This window comes from Loxodonta africana, chromosome 6 (assembly GCF_030014295.1).
Source record: "Loxodonta africana isolate mLoxAfr1 chromosome 6, mLoxAfr1.hap2, whole genome shotgun sequence".
NCBI lineage: Eukaryota > Metazoa > Chordata > Mammalia > Proboscidea > Elephantidae > Loxodonta > Loxodonta africana.
In genome coordinates this window covers 42,694,171-42,713,353 of record NC_087347.1, presented here as the reverse complement: position 1 = coordinate 42,713,353, position 19,183 = coordinate 42,694,171, and the positions used below count along the sequence as shown (strand labels likewise).

At 41.0% G+C, this 19,183-nt stretch overlaps 1 protein-coding gene across 4 annotated transcripts in view; it reads right to left on the bottom strand.

Moving 5' to 3' along the window:
* Positions 1–6,195, bottom strand: part of RAPH1 (Ras association (RalGDS/AF-6) and pleckstrin homology domains 1) — a 92,647-nt gene extending 86,452 nt beyond the window's left edge. For all 4 annotated transcript variants that reach the window (XM_064286776.1, XM_064286775.1, XM_064286773.1 and 1 more), the window contains exon 1: positions 6,067–6,195. The gene's annotated coding sequence lies outside the window, so the exon portion shown is untranslated. The remainder of the gene's footprint in view (positions 1–6,066) is intronic.
* Positions 6,196–19,183: the final 12,988 nt, after the last annotated feature.

The following is a 19,183-nucleotide window of genomic DNA, read 5'->3' as shown; positions in this document are numbered from 1 at the left end:
TCTGCACACTTGAAAAACTGAGAAACTATTCTCTAACACTAATGTCCTCCAAACATAGAGTTTCACTGGATTTTGAAGCCATTTACTGAAAGTACATTAAATACAACATTTTCACACTGGTTTGCAAGAATAGCTGACTGAAACACAGAAGAGCAAACTTTACTACCAAATTTGCGTAACTGAGTCTCATGACTCAGAAACTATAGCCAAAGATGCACTTATTCTGATTTTATGGCCCTCTCTAAGGTATCCTTTCAGCTAAGACAACTATTAAAACCAAGCACCAAAATGAAACGATTTAAGATCCAGACTGAAATTTCTGTATCACCAAGTGCTAAAACTGAGATTTTTCCAACATGCCGCATATTCATTGCTCCTGCTTTAGTACATATGTATTAATTAAAATTTTAGGGCAGACAAAAAGGCTTTTGAACCATTACTAAAATTTGTAAAGTACCTATTCACACTTAAGGAGGAATCACTGATTCCTTTACAGAGTCTCTAATATCATTTGTTACAATACAAAGTAAACTGAATAAGCCAAGGAAGGCTTATTCTTTATAAATAGAATAAACGTTATTGGACTTTTGTGAATCCTTCCAGGAGATGTAATACCAAAAGTAACTAACTTGTCAAATAATCGCTTTCTTTCAAATATTTTTTATTGAATTTCTATTATATTTATGGGACTAAGAGGCATTTTAGATAAGCAAAATCAGGTTCAAATCTCCAGAGCTCAGGGGACATACAACACCACATAATTATTTACAACATAAAGCAAATCAAGTAGGATCTATGGAAATGAAGAAAGTAAGTAATTCTGCTTGGTGGCCAATGGGTTCACAAAGGAGGTGCATGGCAAAGAAGGCAGGTGTAAAGGATAAACAGTCAGATTTGGACTAAGAAAGTTAGGGAGAACCAACCAGGCTGGGGGACCGTAAGCAAAGACACTGAGGCATGTACAATTTGGGGTACATAAAGAATATTATATACTTTTTCAAATTACATTATTAGTTGTTTTGCTGTACTGACTTAGCTAACACTTTATATAACAAACTCAGTAAAATCCTTCTAAAGGAGATTTCCAAAAAAGCCTCCAAGTTTAAGCACTATTACAAAATTGATTTACTACAATTCTACAGTATCTGAGCCTATTTCATATAGCTAGTTCTAATTTTCTCCATTCTTGACCAGAATGCTTAAATTTCAACAGTCTTAACACACTGATAAGACATCATTTATGAACCTACTAATCTTGATTTTCTTCTCATCAAAGGGATGTCTTGTCACTTCTTTTCCAAACATAATCTCTTCACCCATTCTTCAAATCCCAGTTCCTTCTGCTTCTTTTTGAATGCTGCTACCTCAATTATATTCTCTACTGATTCCTTATGTCCTGCACTTGAACTGGTCCTCTATTTTGAAGGGAAGAATACCTCTCACTTGATACTGCTGCCCCCTCCAGCTGTTTATATTTCTCTTCCCTCTCCTTTCACTATTAAACTTGTGGGGGGGGGGGGGAGAAAAAAAAAACCTCCCTCACCATTTAATCTCTTTACCACGACTTCTACAATCTCACCTGAACTCTCTTAGATGATCTCCTAGCTGGCAAATTTAAAAGAATTTTCTCAGACAGTATTAAGAACCAGTTGCCACAATGGTGACTCCATGTGTCAGGACAGAACTGCGCTCCACAGGGTTTTCAATGGCTGATTTTTCTGAAGTGGATCACCAGGCCTTTCTTCGGAGGAGCCTCTGGGTAAACTTGAACCTCCAATACTTGAGGTAACAGCCAAGCACATTAAGACAGTTAAGTGTGCACCACCCAGACCATATTAACCATATCAGAACTTTTTGGGCCAGTCAACGGCTACAGAATTATCTGGATTCCTTAGTTTTGCATTCCAGATTCATTACAATGGGATACCAATGTACCATTCTAGGCTTATTTCCCACTCTGCCCAGATTTGAAACCTCTGTTCCCCGAAACTGGACTACTTTCCTACCTGTGCCCTTAATCTTCATAGGATCTCTTGCAATGTCCTCATTTCCCCTTTTCACTTCTTCAAATCCCTACTCATTTTCAAGACTCTCATACCCCACTTCTTCCCTGAAGATAAACCAATCTTCCCTCTCCAACTAGAATGTAAACTATATTTTTTAACTTTTTGATTTTCCCATTATGCCCAGCTCTGTGTCAGCCGAGAAACAATATGTATTTTACTAACGGCAAAAAAATACTCTTTTTAAAAAGTGGATTTAGAAATCGTGAGTGATTTATTGCAAAACAACTGCCTCAAATTATAGTAAATATTTTACCTTAAAATAGCAGTTGTAAGAGTATGAAATGAAGCTTTAGAGATCATACAACCTGGAAGTTTTCTAATATTTAGCAAAAAAACTTTTCTAGATGAAATCTTACATGACATCCCCAATATGTTAAACTGGCAAAAGTGTTGCTAATACTTTTTTATCTTTTCAAATATAGCACATCAATTTATGACAAAACCAAATAAAAAGACTGAAATTGAGGGTTAGGGATGTTAGTTACAGTCTTATGACCACCTCAGCAACTTATTTATTTCTGTACAATTTTGTTTTGATTTCACCCAATTAAGGAGGTGCGAGGAGGTAGTAGTTTTCTTTTGTGGTTTTTTGTTTGTAATTGGGGGGCAGCGGCTTTTAAGGGTTCACTTTGTAGTCTCAGGATAAACTGATCCAAAAGTTTAAAAAAAACAGGATAATTTTTTTCTTTCAAAGTTGACTCTGTAACAATACATAACAACTGCTTACAAGGCCAAAAAAAAACCAAACCCGCTGCCTTCCAGTCGATTCTGACTCATAGCAACCCTATAGGGCAGAGTAGAACTGCCCCATAGAGTTTCCATGGACAGACAAGGAAAACCCAAATCTTGCAAAGAGCTATAAAAACATCTATAATATTAGAACTTCAGTTACATGTTCATTTGTTACTAGATAAATGACTTCACATGGGATGAGTATGCCCCAAGGAAAGGTGCCTGTCTTGCCTGTCATTCAGCTGAGCACAGTGTATATGCCATAGTAGTATTATTGCTCAGACAATTTTATATGAACAGCTATGCACGAGACTGAATTTTTAAAAATCTACTGCAAATTACAACTTTCCTTATAAATAATCTATTTAAAATTCACAAATAAGCACAGAGACGGTAAGAGAAGCTTTACTTTGAGGACTGCCTGTCCCCCAAAATAAATTAGCCTCGCAGCACTATGATCTTCACGGTGCTAAAATCTGATATACAGTAAGTGCCTATGTGTTGTTTATTTTATTATGGTGGCATTATAGGAAATTGGCTAGAAGTACGAGCTGAAGAATTAGTCTGCCTGGTTTCAAATCCAACTCTGCCACTTTATAGTTTTATAACCTTTGGGCAAGTAATTTGCTGGCTGTGTTTATTTCCTCAGATAATAGGAAAAACAATTTCACGGGGCTATGATTTTTTTTTTATGATGTGAGTCAATACATGTAAAGAGTTCAGAACACTGCACGTCGTATGGTAATGACTTTTTATTTTTATTGGTTTCAGATACATTTTACATGAGATTTAAATCAAACATCTGCAGAACCTCTGAAGCACCTCCTCAAAATTCTAGAGTTTAAAACAGCTTGAAAACCAGTGATCAAACCCAAACCACTGATTTTACAGGTGAAGGAACTGAGATACCAAGATAAGTGACTTGTCACATATCTTGTTTTACTAATATTAATTTTCTTAAAAATAAGAGTTTCAAATTAACATTACTAATGTTAACATTCAACTACATTCAAACCAAGGCAAAACCATGAGATTCTATCACGTGTCCAAAAACTGTGGACAGTGTAATGGCCATGTACAACGTTATCTAATAAATAATTACGCAGTTAGAAAACAAATGGGGTAAAAACCAAAAGGTAGTGAAACTAAATGAAAAGTCATCATAATTCTCAAAAGGGCAATGGTTAAAAACAGCTCTTCAGAAAAAAAGTTAAAATATCTATAAAAACAAGAGTTTGAGGCACACCTAATTGATGCCTACTCCTCCATTCCTTACTATATAACCTTAGTGAGACCTTTGAGTCTGAAAAATTAGCTGCTGCTTCTACCAAACAGAGCTAATATTCATCACAAGGCAACATCTACAAATTATTCTTTATTAAATTCAAACAGGAGAGCAACAGTCCAAATAACACAAAATGTCTAATCCAAAAAACCATGTCTTAAGCTTTGTAGGCATTTTTTGTACTTACCTGAATAGGGCTAGATCTGGTTTTCTGGGAAATTCACAACACAAAAAGCAAAATCAGAGACAGTCTTTGAAGGTCAACTCAACAAGAGAGAGCTAAAAGGCTTCTGAGGTCTCTATTTTGCCCTTCCCCCGATGGTCTCCCTCCTCAATCCAGTTATCAAAGAATAGCACCACCTCTGCTTGGAATGTCCTCCCCCTTGTCATCTCCATCTGCTGAAATCCTACCCATGCTTAAAGCTTCCACTTAAATAACACCGCTTCCATGAATTTTTCCTTAACGCCCTCAATCTAAAATTAATCTCACTCCTCTATACCCCCCTATTCTGAACCTCCACATCAACATTTATTATATAATGCATTAGATTACAATTTGCTACGTTCACTTCTCCCCCTCCACCCTCCCTCAAGAAAATCCCCAGAGAGCCATAAGGGAGTTAAGAAAAGGAATTAACATTTGTTAAACACCTCAGTGCCAGGCAAGGTGCTAGGCATTTTACATACATTATCTCACAAAATCTGTTTGACAGACATCCGGGGAGGTAAGTAGGTGGTGTTACTCCCATTTTACTGATGAGACGACGTACTGTTTCGAGCCCAATAGCTTATCCAATGTCAAACTGCTCCTCAATTCCAGGGCTTATGGAACGTTGGCTTCCCTGGCTCCAAAGAGCTCCAGGGAAACCACCTTGCTGCAGGTCTTGTTCACACACCCTGCCTAACAGACAGCAGGTATTCCATAAATATGTGTTGAATTAAATAGCCTCACAGACTCAGTACCACCTTTTTTAATAATCCGATCACGCACGCCTCACCTCTAGCCGGTTACCGTTACGGATCCTTTTTAGCAGACTTTACATCCACCGGCAGCTCTCCCCACATGGTGAGAAATGCTGCAGACATCAACCCTTACTGGGCGGTTCAGTTAAGAACCTTTCAATTCCCCCAGCTTTCCCTAATTGCTCTTTCCATAATATAAGAAATGCACACACAAGGCATATTCGATGTAACACTTAACACCCTTCCCAAAAGCTCTTATTTCATACTAAGTCACGTCTTCGTGCTTATTAGTAATAAGGCTTATGCAGTTTCCAACTCACACTGTGGGGACACCCTAAAATGCCATCTGAATAAGAAAACCACATCTGCTTTCAAGCCATCTTAAAACGATGGCATTCTGACACTATTTCACTGCCTCCCCCCATGAACTGCAGCTTGGATTTCCGGCGGGAATGTACACAGACAGAGAAAAATGAGATAAGACTAAAAAGCAACGGAGCAATTTACTTACAGTCTGCTTAATTATAAAGACACGGGAGGAGCCCCGCCTTTCTAAATCTCTGCACTGAACTCATCTCTGAAGGACGGGGGGCAGGGGCACCTCAGACACCGAATCGCTGCTTTCTGCGGCTGGTTTTGGAGGCTAGCCGAGGGAGGTTCCTCTCCTACCCGCGGTCCCGGGCCACCAGCCCCCGGTGCCGGGTCGGAGAAGCCTAACCGCACCCTCCCCAGGCGACCCCAGGTCTCATTGTCTCCCTCCGGCGCGGTCCCCAGGAGCGCCGGGTGCCGCTCGGGCCCCACCGGCTTCCACCCACCGCCCGGCCACCTCGCCGGGCGCGGTCCGGCGGGCCGGGTCCGTGCTGGGCAGCGACCCCGCCCCAGGCTGCGGCCGCCCGCACCGCGCCGGGATGGCGGAGCTGGACGCCGGGAAAATGGAGGCGGGAGCGGCGGCAGCGCTTTACCGCCCCGCGCCCGGCCGGCTCCTTCCCCCGGCCCCAAGGGGCGAGAGCGAGCACTCACCGCGGCAGCTGCTCGGCTCTCCGGCGGCCCCGACTACCGTAGCGGCCCCGGGCTGGGCAGCCTCCGCTCGCGCTCCTGCTCCTCCTCCCCAGGCGCGGCGCTCCTTCCCGGGAGACGCCGCGAGCGCCGGCAGCTCCCGCGCCGCGCGCTCCGTGACTGACTGACTGACTGACTGACGGGGCGGCGGCGGCGGGGCGGGAGCGCGAGGCCGCCAGCGGGGCGGGGCGGCCGCAGCGCCCAGCGGCGGCGGTGCAGAGTGCGGCCGTGTCCGGCGGAGGCGCGGAGGGCGGGGCTGAGAGCCGGCCGGCCGACGAGCGGACCGACTCGCGCCCGGCCGCCCGCTCCCCCGCCCGCCGCCAGCCACTCACTTCCGGCGCAGGCCGCCGCGCCCGCCCCTCCCGAGCGCCTTCCCGCAGCCTGCGCCCCCCCCGACTCGCGCCCCTTGCCCGCCCTTCCCTCAGGCGCCGGACCGCACCCAGCCGGGCTGGCTTCAGTGCCCCGCCTTTCCTCCGCACGTCCCTGTGAACCGCCTCCAGGAACGAGTGAATCAGAGAATGAATGAGTGAGGAAGGAAAATCCCGGTGCTGGCGCACTCCCAGCTCGCCCTTCCTGTCCTCGTCCGTCCCAGGGCCCTGGGAGACACTGGAGCACTGAGCAGACCTCTCAAGGAGCTATGTGCGTGTGCCTTTATGCCATCCGTTTTATTCAGGGACTCCAGAAACGCATCAGAGGTTGTCTTAAGCACTTACAGGACCATTGTCTTTGAAATCTGTGAGGCCCTTTTTTTTTAGGAATTCCCATTTTGACTGACAACTCTCTCTGCAGTTTCATACATTGTATTGTGAAGCTTTTAGAAATTGGACCTTTCAAATATCTTTACATTTTCACGTTGAGATTTCCTTATCATGTATACTTAAGTAATTCCTGTCAGCTCTTACTGAAATTGTTTAGGAGAAGGGTGTTGGCAGAAGTTATTTAATAGTTTCTCCATTTTTCCTTATCACTGAGCTCTAAGTTACTCAGTGGTGATTTTGATACAGGCTTGACTTAGCTGGACTTTTAGATTTTAATTTATATCCTTACTTTGACCTTCACCTAAAATTGATCAAAGGAAGAGAAGAATATGGAATTAAATCATTTTTGGTTTGCTACATGCAAAGCATATTTGTTGACAGCATGAAAACAATTGACAAGACAAGTGTGTGACCTGGAATTAGTTGCCATGAACATTCCTTTTTCATGTCTTCCCATCTGCTTCCTAAGAGTTTCTGTATCTTGATTTTTATTTTCACAGATAAATAATTGACTATACATTTCTGAGATCCTGGCTGCCTTTCTAAGAACCAGAGTGTTCCTTTCTCTGTCCTGGGGCCAAATCCTGGTTTGGTTAATTGCATTCCTTCTTCCTGATATTCTTGAGGACTTTCAAGTGGTTTTGATCTTTTTTGCACAATCTGTTCCAAACTGGTACGCAATCTGTGTTCAAACTGGTAGTTAGAACCACAGAATACAGTTGCCAGCTGGATTTCACACTTGAGATATCTGTACTTTAGAAACTTAAATGCACTTCTGTATTTTAAGTTCAGTAGGTACTTTAATATTCTTGTGTAGAGTAATTTTATCTTTTATAAATGAAGGTGGTGTTCTGACCAATTCCTGTAGCCCTCTGTACCTTGTGGAATTCATCACTCATTACCTCTAATTATAGTTAGTAAGTTATTACCTCCCCTAAAAGAGGGTAATACAATAACTGGTTTATTCATCCTTATAGCTTCCACAATATCTAGCACAGTACCTTGCACAATAAATATTTTTAAACTAATAAATGCTTTAACATTTTTGATAAAAGTGATAATTTTATACAAATCTGTCTATAGGCTCTCACTCCATTTCCCTTGTGACCAGGTTTGCTGAGATTAGACACACCTGAGTGCCAAACCTAATACGTTCTTATTGTTATCTAATGTTATTACCAGGCTGTATGATCTATACAAGGAAGATACTGCCTTCATCAAAACCTCCTTTAAGAAAAAACAGGACATTGCTGTGCTTAGGTTGGTCAAGGCTAATTAGAAAAGACAACAAAGTCACTTTCAGCCACTAAGAAAAGTAAGTAGGTTTTCTTTGGTCCTTTAAACCATGGAATCCTTCATTTATTCAACGAGAGTTTATTGAGCTCCAGCTAAGGCCCAGGAATTCAGAGACAAGAAAGGCATGGTGGTTCCTGCCCTCAAAATGTACACGGTCTAGTGGATAAAGGAGATGAGGAAGTTGTTAGTAGAATAGGAAGTCCACAGTCGGGAGTCAGGAAGCCTTCCCAGAAGAGGGGATTCTTGAGCTGACTATTCAAAGACAGTGAGGAGCTAACCAGATGTAGACCAGGGAACAGGTATTCTAGACAAAACCAACAGTAACCATGTGAACATGGAGGCAATCAAATAGCCTGATGCCTTGCAGGCCCCACAAGTATTTCCATTTTTTCAGGACAGGCACAGAAAAGGGTTAATGAAGTGAAGGGGTGAATAGAAAGGGCCTCATTAATGAATCCATGTGCTGAACTAAGGACTTTGAACTTCCATTCTCTGGGGAATATAATCAATAATAAAATCCTTAAAGTATCCGAAACCCCAGAACAACTGGGTTTGTGTTTTGGAAAATCACTCTGTCAGCAAAGTAGGTTGGAGAAGGCCAGACTGGAGCAGGAGATAACTAGGAGGTGATGGCAACAACCCAGATGAGATGTAACACAGATCTCAATAAAAGAAGAGGCAGTGAAACGGAGAGGAGAGCCTGGAAGGGAGAAATATTAAGGAGGTGGAATCTACAGGAAAAATGAATACTTGATGTGAGAGAAGGAATAAGAGGAAGACGTCTAGGACGACCCTCAGGTTTCTGTTTTGGGAGACTGACTGGATGGTGATGGCCTTCCCTGAAGTACAGACCCCAGAACCAGAAGCAGGTTTCAGGGGACTGACTGAACACCTGTGATAGAAAGAGTAATACATACCATAAATCCAGGTAGCAGAAAGGATCTTAGCCCATCATTTTCCAAAGTGTGCTCCTTGGGACCCTTCTTCCATAGGATTTTAGTAGATATGATGCCAAAAATCAAATTCTTTTAATCAAATAAGTGAGAAATGCTAGGTTAAACAAAGTTCAATGGGTTTCTAAACCAGAGGATTTTTTCAGTGGTTTTAATATGTTAATATGTACTATGAATTTCTAAGAAATAGGTATTATATACAGCATTTCCCAGATGTATTTGACCATGAAACCCTTTTTTCCAATGCAACATCTCATAAGACATGTGTTCCACCAAACTCATTTTGGGAAATGCTGGCCTAAGCCAGATTTTTGGCTTATAGTAGAGAAAACTATAGCCCTAAGAGATGGGGTGACTTGTCTAAAGTTAAATAGCTATTCCTGGCAGATGTTAGACTAGAATCCGTTATCTTCTGATCCCACTCTGATGCTCTTTTCACTGCATATCGGTTTATGAGCTACAAACTCATTCCAGCATCTTCAGCAACTCATGGGGAGAAAGAAAAATTAAGTTATAGATTTATTAAATGAGGTTTCAAGTCAGTAATTTTTAAAGGTATGTTAATTTTTAATGATTACTACTTCACGAAGGTGAAAAGATTTGGAAATGGGCAAAGTGGAACCAATTATTACCTTAGTATGATCTTTCCGATAATTGAGCAAGCAGCAGCCTTATAAAATGAAGCCACCTAACTAAATAGGGCATTCATCTAGTCACTCTAACGCTGAGGTAGCTTTAAATAAAATAAACGTCCAGGAATGGATAGAAACATTAAAACTCTCACCAGAAATTTTAGTGTTGATTTTTTTCCCCTTCATCATTAAGGAGAGGATAAGTTCTAAAATATCTGGGACTTTGAGGATCCCCACCAAGTTTTAGCTTCTTCTCTGGCACGACTCCTCTGATTCTAAAGACTCTAAATGCTAATGGACAGAAGGTTTTTCATATCCTAAATTCATAGTCCTAATCCCCAGAAGAAAAGTTACTATTGTTAGAAAAATAAGACAAATTGCTTATTCCCAAAAGACTAATGGGATAACTATAGGATGACTTTCATTTTAAGAGTAGCTTCGACACACATTTATTTTGAAACTAGTTATCACTATTTTAATTAATGCTTCAGTAATTCATAAAATACTTGTTTTATTTCTAAATGCTGTATTCATTTTTAGTAGCCAGACCAAGGACCATCACCTGTAGTAGACGTATGTTGAGTGAATGAATGAATGAATAATTACTTAAAACATTCAGTAGTCATAAGTAGTGGAGAAACACAATTAATAATCAACTTATCAAAACTATTTAGTGTTCACTGCTTCTCTAGCTCTGTCTAACCACTTGAAGGAATACTAGAGAAACACAGGAAATAGTCTCTGATTTTTAAAAATGATGCTACCCATTGTTGGAAAGGATGGAAGGAAATTGGCATCTTGTACTCCATGGGTGGGAAAGTGAAATGTTACAGCCGTATTCTGGAAGGCAGTTTGGCAATGGGCAATGAAACACCTTAAAATGTGCATCTCTGTGATCAAGCAATTTCTCTTTGAATTTATTCCAAGGGATAAGTAAAATATTAGCTAGATTATTGTGGATTATAGTAAATAACTAGCAATCAGCTAAATGTCCAGCACTGAGGGAGTGGATAAGAAAAAGATTTGTCCTAAATTCCTAAGAATATCCATTTAGATGTGTTAGAAACGCCATGAGAAATAGGGAAATCTAGCCATTATTAGTATACACTATCTTCACATCATAAGAAACATGGCTTCTAAGCCACATGCTTAGAGTGAAGGCAGTTATTTCAAGATTGCATTGCACAATAGTAAAGTTAGCATTCCTGGAAAATTCAGGGAAAGGGCACTTAGCTAGATTTGAGCATAGAGGTCACAGGGAAATTAGTAAATGAAGATTTAGAGTTTCATTCTTCAGTTATGTAGCGAAGCCAGACTGTGTGTGGATAGATTTTTGTGACAATAAAAAAAAGAAAAGAAAATGATTATTTTTGGAAAAATATTTATTGATATGAAATGAAAAACTTCATTATATATGAATCATTTTTTTAAAGCCTCAAATGCACAGTTTGAGCCCACAGAAAAACACATTACATGAAAAGATCTAGAAGGAAATACAAGGAGACAAGAGTGGTTATCCTAGAGGGGTATGATTACGGTAGTTTCTCTCTTTCTTTTAATGGTGAATTTGTATTCTTTAACTCAAAATTGAAATGAATGATCTAAATCAATATTTACCAAGGTAAACAAAGCTCTAAAACAAAACGTTGAGGAAAAAACACAGAAAACATATATCCTGTAATCCCCATTGCTGTCCAGTCGATTCCAACTTGTGGCGACCCTACAGGACAGAGGAGAGCTGCCACATGGGGTTTCCAAGGAGCAGCAACGGGTTTATGTAATATAAATATGTAGTAAATGGGGGCATTGGAGTTCGTTGATGTAATATAAATACGTAGTAAATGGGGGCATTGGAGTTCGTTGATGTAATATAAATATGTAGTAAATGGGGGCATTGGAGTTCTTGGGCCAAACAAACAGTTAACACTCAGCTACTAACCAAAAGTTTGGCTGCTGGAGTCCACCCACAGCTCCTCAGAAGAAAGGCCTGGTGACCTACTTCCAGAAAACCTGTCACTGAAACTCTATGGAGCTCAGTTTTACTGGGATGCGCATGCGGTTGCTATGAGACAGAACTGACTGAGGGCAATTGGTTGAACAGAGTATTACATATCCTTTGTAATACACACACACACACACACACACACACGTTGTTATCAGGTGCCGTGGAGTCAGTTCTGACTCATAGGGACACTATAGGACAGAGTAGAACTTCCCCCAGAGGGTTTCCAAGGAACAGCTCGTGGATTTGAACTGCTGACCTTTTGGTTAGCAGCCCAGCTCCTAACTACTTTGCCATCAGGGCTCTCTCTCTCTGTACATATATATATACACACACATGAATATGCATATATGTATATGCAACTAAAATAGCTTTTATTTATTTTTTTAATTTTTATTGTGCTTTAAGTAAAAGTTTACAAATCAAATCAGTCTCTCATACAAAAATTTATACACACCTTGCTATACACTCCTAATTGCTCTCCCCCTAATGAGACAGTATACTCCTTCCCTCCACTCTCTCTTTTCATGTCCATTCCACCAGCTTCTGACCCCCTCTGCCCTCCCATCTCCCCTCCAGACAGGAGATGCCAACATAGCCTCATGTGTCTACTTGATCCAAGAAGCTCACTCTTCACCAGTATCATTTTCTATCCCATTGTCCAGTCCAATTCCTGTCTGAAGAGTTGGCTCTGGGAATGGTTCCTGTCTTGGGCTAACAGAAGGTCTGAGGACCATGACCACCGGGGTCTTTCTAGTCTCAGTCAGACGATTAAGTCTGGTCTTTTTTACAAGAGGTAGGGGCTTGCATCCCACTGCTCTCCTGCTCCATCAGGAGTTCTCTGTTGTGTTCCCTGTAAGGGCAGTCATCAGTTGTAGCCAGGCACCATCTAGTTCTTCTGGTCTCAGGCTGATGTAGTCTCTGGTTTATGTGGCCGCTTCTGTCTCTTGGGTTAACAATTAGCTTGTGTCTTTGTTCTTCATTCTCCTTTGCTCCAGGTGGGTTGAGACCAATTAATGCAACTTAGATGGCCGCTTACTAACATTTCAGACCCCAGAAGCCACTTTCCAAAGTGAGATGCAGAATGCTATCTTAACAGATTTTATTATGCCAGTTGACTTAGATGTCCCCGAAACATGGATATTTGTATGTATTATACCAAAACCAAACCAAACCCACTGCTGTTGAGTCAATTCCGACTCGTAGTGACCCTAGAGGACAGAGTAGAACTGCCCCACAGAGTTTCCAAGGAGCACTTGGTGGATTTGAACTGCTGACCTTTGGTTAGCAGCGGTAGCACTTAACCACTATGCCACCAGGGTTTCCACATGTATTATAAGTATATATATAAATATATGGAAACCCTGGTGATGTAGTGGTTAAGTGCTACGGCTGCTAACCAAAGGGTCGGCAGTTTGAATCTGCCAGGCGCTCCTTGGAAACTCTATGGGGCAGTTCTACTCTGTCCTATAGGGTAGCTACGAGTTGGAATCGACTCGATGGCACTGGATTTGGTTTTGGTTTTTATATAAGTATATATAAATTTAAAAGTTATTTTCACTGTTTTTTTAGGGGTAGGCCTGTTTTGGGAGCATTTTATCTGCAAAATCTGCAGAATTGGACATTTTCAGATGTTTTCTTAGAACAAATACAAACTATTATGCAAGAGCAATCATCACAACCTTTACCCTTGTGAATGTTCTGACTTATATTCCAATCAGAGAAAAAGCAAACTCAAAGAATAGGAACGCAGCAATTCTGGGATTTCCCCGCACATGTTAACCCTTTGCAGTGGACTTGATTCCAACTCACAGCAACCCTATACAGTAGTGTAGAACTGCCCCACAGGGTTTCCAAGGCTGTAATCTATCAGGGTCTCTATGAGTTGGAATGGCATTCACGGCAGTGGGTTAATCCCTACAGAAGCAAACTGCCACATCTTTCTCCCTCTGAATGGATGATGGGTTGAGTTAGCAGCTGAGTGATTAACCACTGTGCCATTGGTGCCATCAGGCACATGTTACAAAGTGCTATTTTAAGCTAGCTTTGAAACTTCATAACTAAACTGTTAGTAGTAGAATTAGCTACATAGGTGAACTAAAAGAGTGAATTACTAATGTCTAGTGCCTAATATGCTGTAGTGGTTAAGAGCTACAGCTGCTAGCCAAAACGTCGGTAGTTCAAATCCACCAGGCACTCTTTGGAAACGTATGGGGCAGTTCTCTGTCTTATAGGGTTGCTATGAGTCAGAATCGACTGGACAGCAATGGATTTAGTTAAGTTTTTTTTTTTTTTTAAGTCTCTAATAGGAGCCCTGGTGGTACAGTGGTTAAGAGCTCGGCTGCAAACCAAAAGGTTGGCAGCTCAAATCCTTGGAAACCCTATGGGGCAGTTCTACTCTGTCTTACAGGGTCGTTATGAGTCGGAATCGACTTGACAGGAAAGAACAGAGCAAAACATGAACTTGCATCAACTATTCCTTTAGTTGGGGGTATTGCTGGGTCAAGGAGACCTGGTAGCACAATGGTTAGGTGCTGGGCTGCTAAAAGAAAGGTCGTGGTTCAAACCCACCATCTGCTCTGTAGGAGAAAAGACCTGGCCAACTGCTCCCATAGAGATTACAGCCTAGGAAACTCTACGGAGCTGTTTCACTCTGTCCTACGGGGTCACTGTGAATTGGCTCATCGGCACCTAACAAAAACAACAAATTATAGGTCTAGTGTTACTACTGTAAGAGAAAAACATTCCAGATTGGGCAGGGGGCGGGGGATGATGGCGGAAAGTAGTTTGTAATTTTCAATAAACAATGAGAAAAAGGAATTTACTAGAGCTGAAGAGATCTGTTGAAGAATAGTGAGATACAAGAATGTTAGGTAGATTATGAAGACCCTTAGAGACCAAGCAGAAGGCTTGAGAAGCAATGAAATACGGTAAATAATCAAGTTCATTTTTTAATATGCCAGCCATGTTCCCCAACTCTGGACCTTTGCAATTATCATTCCCTTTGCTTAGAATGTCCTTTCCTTTCTCTGTCTGGACTATTCTATTCATTACGGTTCAACGGTCCCCTTCTTTATTCCCAATTCCTCTAGGTAGTGTTATTTGCTGCATTTTCCATGCTCTCAAATAACTTTGCACATTGGTATTAGAGCTTTTTTGTGCAAACGTCTGACTCCTCCAAAAGATCATGAATTTCTCAAAGTGCAGAGACCATGCACTATTCACATGTGTATTTTCTCCAGCACATGCCGTGGTGTCTTGTACATAGTTCAGCAATATTTGTCAATGAAAGGATACAGAGACATGAGTAAGGAAAGTCTGGCAACATTATGAAGAAAAGGTTGGAGTAAGCAAAATAATCGGAAGGCTGGTTGTATTAATCCAGGTATGCAGTGACAAAGAATAAGAAAGGAGGAAAATTGAAGTATACTGGAAAAACCGACAGGAGTAGGTGACAGATTGGATTAAGAGTGTGAAGGGGAGAAAGAGTGCAAGATGACTCCAGAGTTTCTAGGCTGGAAGGATGTGGAAGGGGGAAGACTGATATCATCACTAAATCAACAGATAAGTACTGAGTGCCTGTCAAGCTCAAGGCACAGTGCTGAGTGACAAGTAGGCCATAGGGATGAGTCAGAGCCCTTCTTTACCCTAGAAAATAAAGCTTGTTCTCTGCAAGGTAAGCTGAGGGGCATGAGCTCAGTTTTGGACATGTTGCATTTGAGGTAACGGTGGGACAGTCAAGTGGAGCTGTTCTTTAGGTTTCGGGGAACAAAGAACTGGGTTTTCTTTGAGACTAGGAACTGTGCCTTTTTTATTGTTGAATATCCAGTCTCTATTACAGTGTCTAAGACATAGTAGGTTGTCCAATAAATTGAAAAGACTGCAATAAGGTGAAAATTCAAGGCTGAGTAGGTAATACACACACACACACACACACACACACACAGGGTCCATAAGGACAGGAAATGAATACACACACATATATTTTTACGTGTGTGTGTATATAGTAACTGGTTACTAGATATATATGTGTGTATTATACATATCTATATATTCTTCACTATATATATATACATCATTCATTCATTTTCATTTGTTGCTGTCCAGTTGATTCCAATTCATAGTGATCCTATATGTACATAGTATCTGGTTTACTGATATTACAATGCATGGTGTGTTCAGTGACATCACATGACATGTTTAATGTGTTGTTCCATATTAGCAATGTATAATTCAATGTACTGTGCAATATTGCAATAATGTGGTGCATTAATGTAGTTTTTCCATCAACCGCTGCACATACATCATGGTTTCAGATGAATTGCGTCTCAGATTTTCCCTGAACAAACTCGTATCTTTAGCTTGCTCCAGAAGAATAATCAAGGGGGTTCAATTAGTAAAAAAAAAAGAAAACATTATGATTCCATCATGCATATCAATCTTGACTCATAGTGACCCTGTAGAACAGAGTAGAACTGCCCCATAGCGTTTCCAAAGAGTGGCTGGTGGATTTGAACTGCTGACCTTTTGGTTAGCCGCTGTAGGTCACCATAGCTCTTAACCACTGTGGCACCAGGGCTCCATGTAAAGCATAGGGAGGTAAAATAATTCTTTTGGGGGAGCAATTAGAAGTCTTAAAGCCTTGTTATTTTACTCAAAGCAATTTTAGATTTTCCTCCTTTTGCATGTTTTCCTTTATAATTCATCTAAAGGAGTGATGAGTGAGCTGAAAAGTTATCCTCCTCCTTTGCTGCCTCATGGTCACATGTGTACGATTCTTTGAACTGCTTGGGAAAAGTCATTTGAAAAATACATCATGGGAAAACAAACAAAACAGATGACTTGCTCGTCACTAGAACTTTTGTTCAGTTATGTGCTTTGATGTAGGGCCATGTCAAAGAATGTGAGATCACCTAAACTGTCACTGAGTCCTGTCACTGAGTCCTGTCTGGGCATTTCAAAGACCCTTAGGTTATCCTCTCTTTACTGTTCTTTCTGCTACCTCCCTCTTGAGATCTTCATGATCTCAAACCCAGGGTTCTTCAAAAGCGTGTGGGCTTGTCTCCCACAAGCCTCTCTCTTCTCTCTTTGAAATACCCTACGGAATGCTCCTAACCAGACCAATCTCTGGCACTACCAGCACCACTTTCGCTGTGTCATTTTTCTGTTAAAAACAGACCAAAAAAAACGTACTTATTTTGAAAAAAAAAAAAAAAAGCACGTCACAAAACATCATGTACAGTATGATCCTAACATCGTTGAAAATAAAAAACCCAATCCACCCAATTTTATATATATATATATATACACACACACATACATGTGTTGTTAGTTGTTGAGTAGACTTAATGGCAACTCCATGTGTACAGAGTAGAATTGCTCCATAGGGTTTTCAAGGTTATAATCTTTTGGGAGCAGATTGCTAGTCCTGTCTTCTGAAGCACCTCTGGATGTTTGAACTGCAAACATTTTAATTAGTAAAAGAGGGCTTAACCATTTGCACCACCCAGGGTTGACACAAATATGCATAGTTGCTCTTGTTGTTAGGAGCCATCAAATCAGTTCCAATTCATAGCAACCCTATGTACAACTGAAGGAAATGAAACACTTTCCGGTCTATATATACATATATGCACGTACGTATATTGTTATGGATTGAATGGTGTCCCCCAAAAATGTGTGTCAACTTGGGTAGGTCATGATTCCCAGTATTGTGTGATTGTCCACCATTTTGTCATCTGATGTGATTTTCCTATGTTTTGTAAATCCTGCCTCTATGATGTTAATAAGACAGCATTAGAGGCAGTTATGTTAATGAGATAGGACTCTATCTACAAGATTAGGTTGTATTTTGAGTCATCTCTTTGGAGGTATAAAAAAGAGAAGTAAGCAGAAAGATGGGGGACCCCATACCACCAAAAAGGTAGTGCCAAGAGCACAGCATGTCCTTTGGGCCTGGGGTTCCTGCGCTGAGAAGCTCCTAGGCTAACAGAAGATTGATGACAAGGAACTTCCCCCAGAGCCAACAGATGGAGAAAGCCGTCCCTTGGAGCTGGCACTCTGAATTCGAACTTCTAGCCTTCTAGGCTGTGAGAGAATAAGTTTCTGTTTGTTAAAACCATCCACTTGTGGTATTTCTATTACAGCAACACTAGATAACTAAGACATACATACATATTTTATGTATATACAAAAAAACCAAACCTGTTGCTGTCGAGTTGATTGTGACTCATAGTGATCCTATAGGACAGAGCAGAACTGCCCCATTCAATTTCCAAGGAGTGGCTGGTCATTCAAACTGCTGACCTTTTGGTTAGCAGCCAAATGCTTAACTACTGTGCCACCAGGGCTCCATGTCTACGTATCTATACATAGATGTATAGATATATATATAGATATCGTTGTTAATTTTTGTTAGGTGCTGTCAAGTTGATTTAAACTCATGGTGACCCATGTGACAGAGTAAGCACCATAGAGTTTTCTAGGCTGTAATCTTTACAGAAGCAGATCACCGGGTCTTTCTCCCATGGAGCTATTGGGTGGGCTTGAACCGCCAACCTTTCAGTCAGTAGCCAAGGGCTTAACTGTTGCACCACCAGAGCTCCAATAGATATGTGTGTGTGTAATTCATTTCCTATTGAGGCTGTTAAAAATTGCCACAAACTCAGTTGCTTAAGACAGCACAAATTTACTGTCTTACTGTTCTATATGTCAGAACTCCAAAATCAGTCTCATTGGGCTAAAATCAAGGTGTCAGCAAGGTTGCATTTCTTCCGGAGGCTATAGGGAAGAATCTGTTTTTTCACTGCATTCCTTACCTCATGGCCCCATCATTTATCTTCAAAGCCAGCAGCATACCATCTTCCAGTCTTTGACTCTGACCTTCCTGCTTTCCCTTTATAAGGACCCTTTTGATTATTTGGGGCACACCTGGATAATTCAGGCTAATCTCCCCATCTCAAGATATTGTCTTAATCATACCAGCAAAGTCCCTTTTGTTGTGTAAAGTAAAATATTCACAGGTTCTGGGAATTAAGATATAAACATTTTGGGGGGAGGCATCATTATTCAACACCCATGCATAGACACACAACCATGAAAAATTGAAAGGAAATATATGAAGATATTAACAGATTATCTCTAGGATCAGAATGTCAGGCTTTTTTTTTTTTTTTTTTAACTTCTTCATGTTTGATTAGTATTCCAAGCTGTCAAAATGATCTTGAGTTACTTTTATATTCATAGAGAAGTGACAACAACAAAAACAATTCAGGAACTATTACTCTAGGGGCACTCTGCCCTCTTCCCTTCCTCTGGAGACAACATGTTTCTTCCGAAACTCCTCCTTCTCACTCAGCCTCCAACTCAGCTCACCCAGCTGCCAACCATGGAATCGTTTACCTGGTCACAGGTGAAAGCCATGCTATCCACACTGGAATA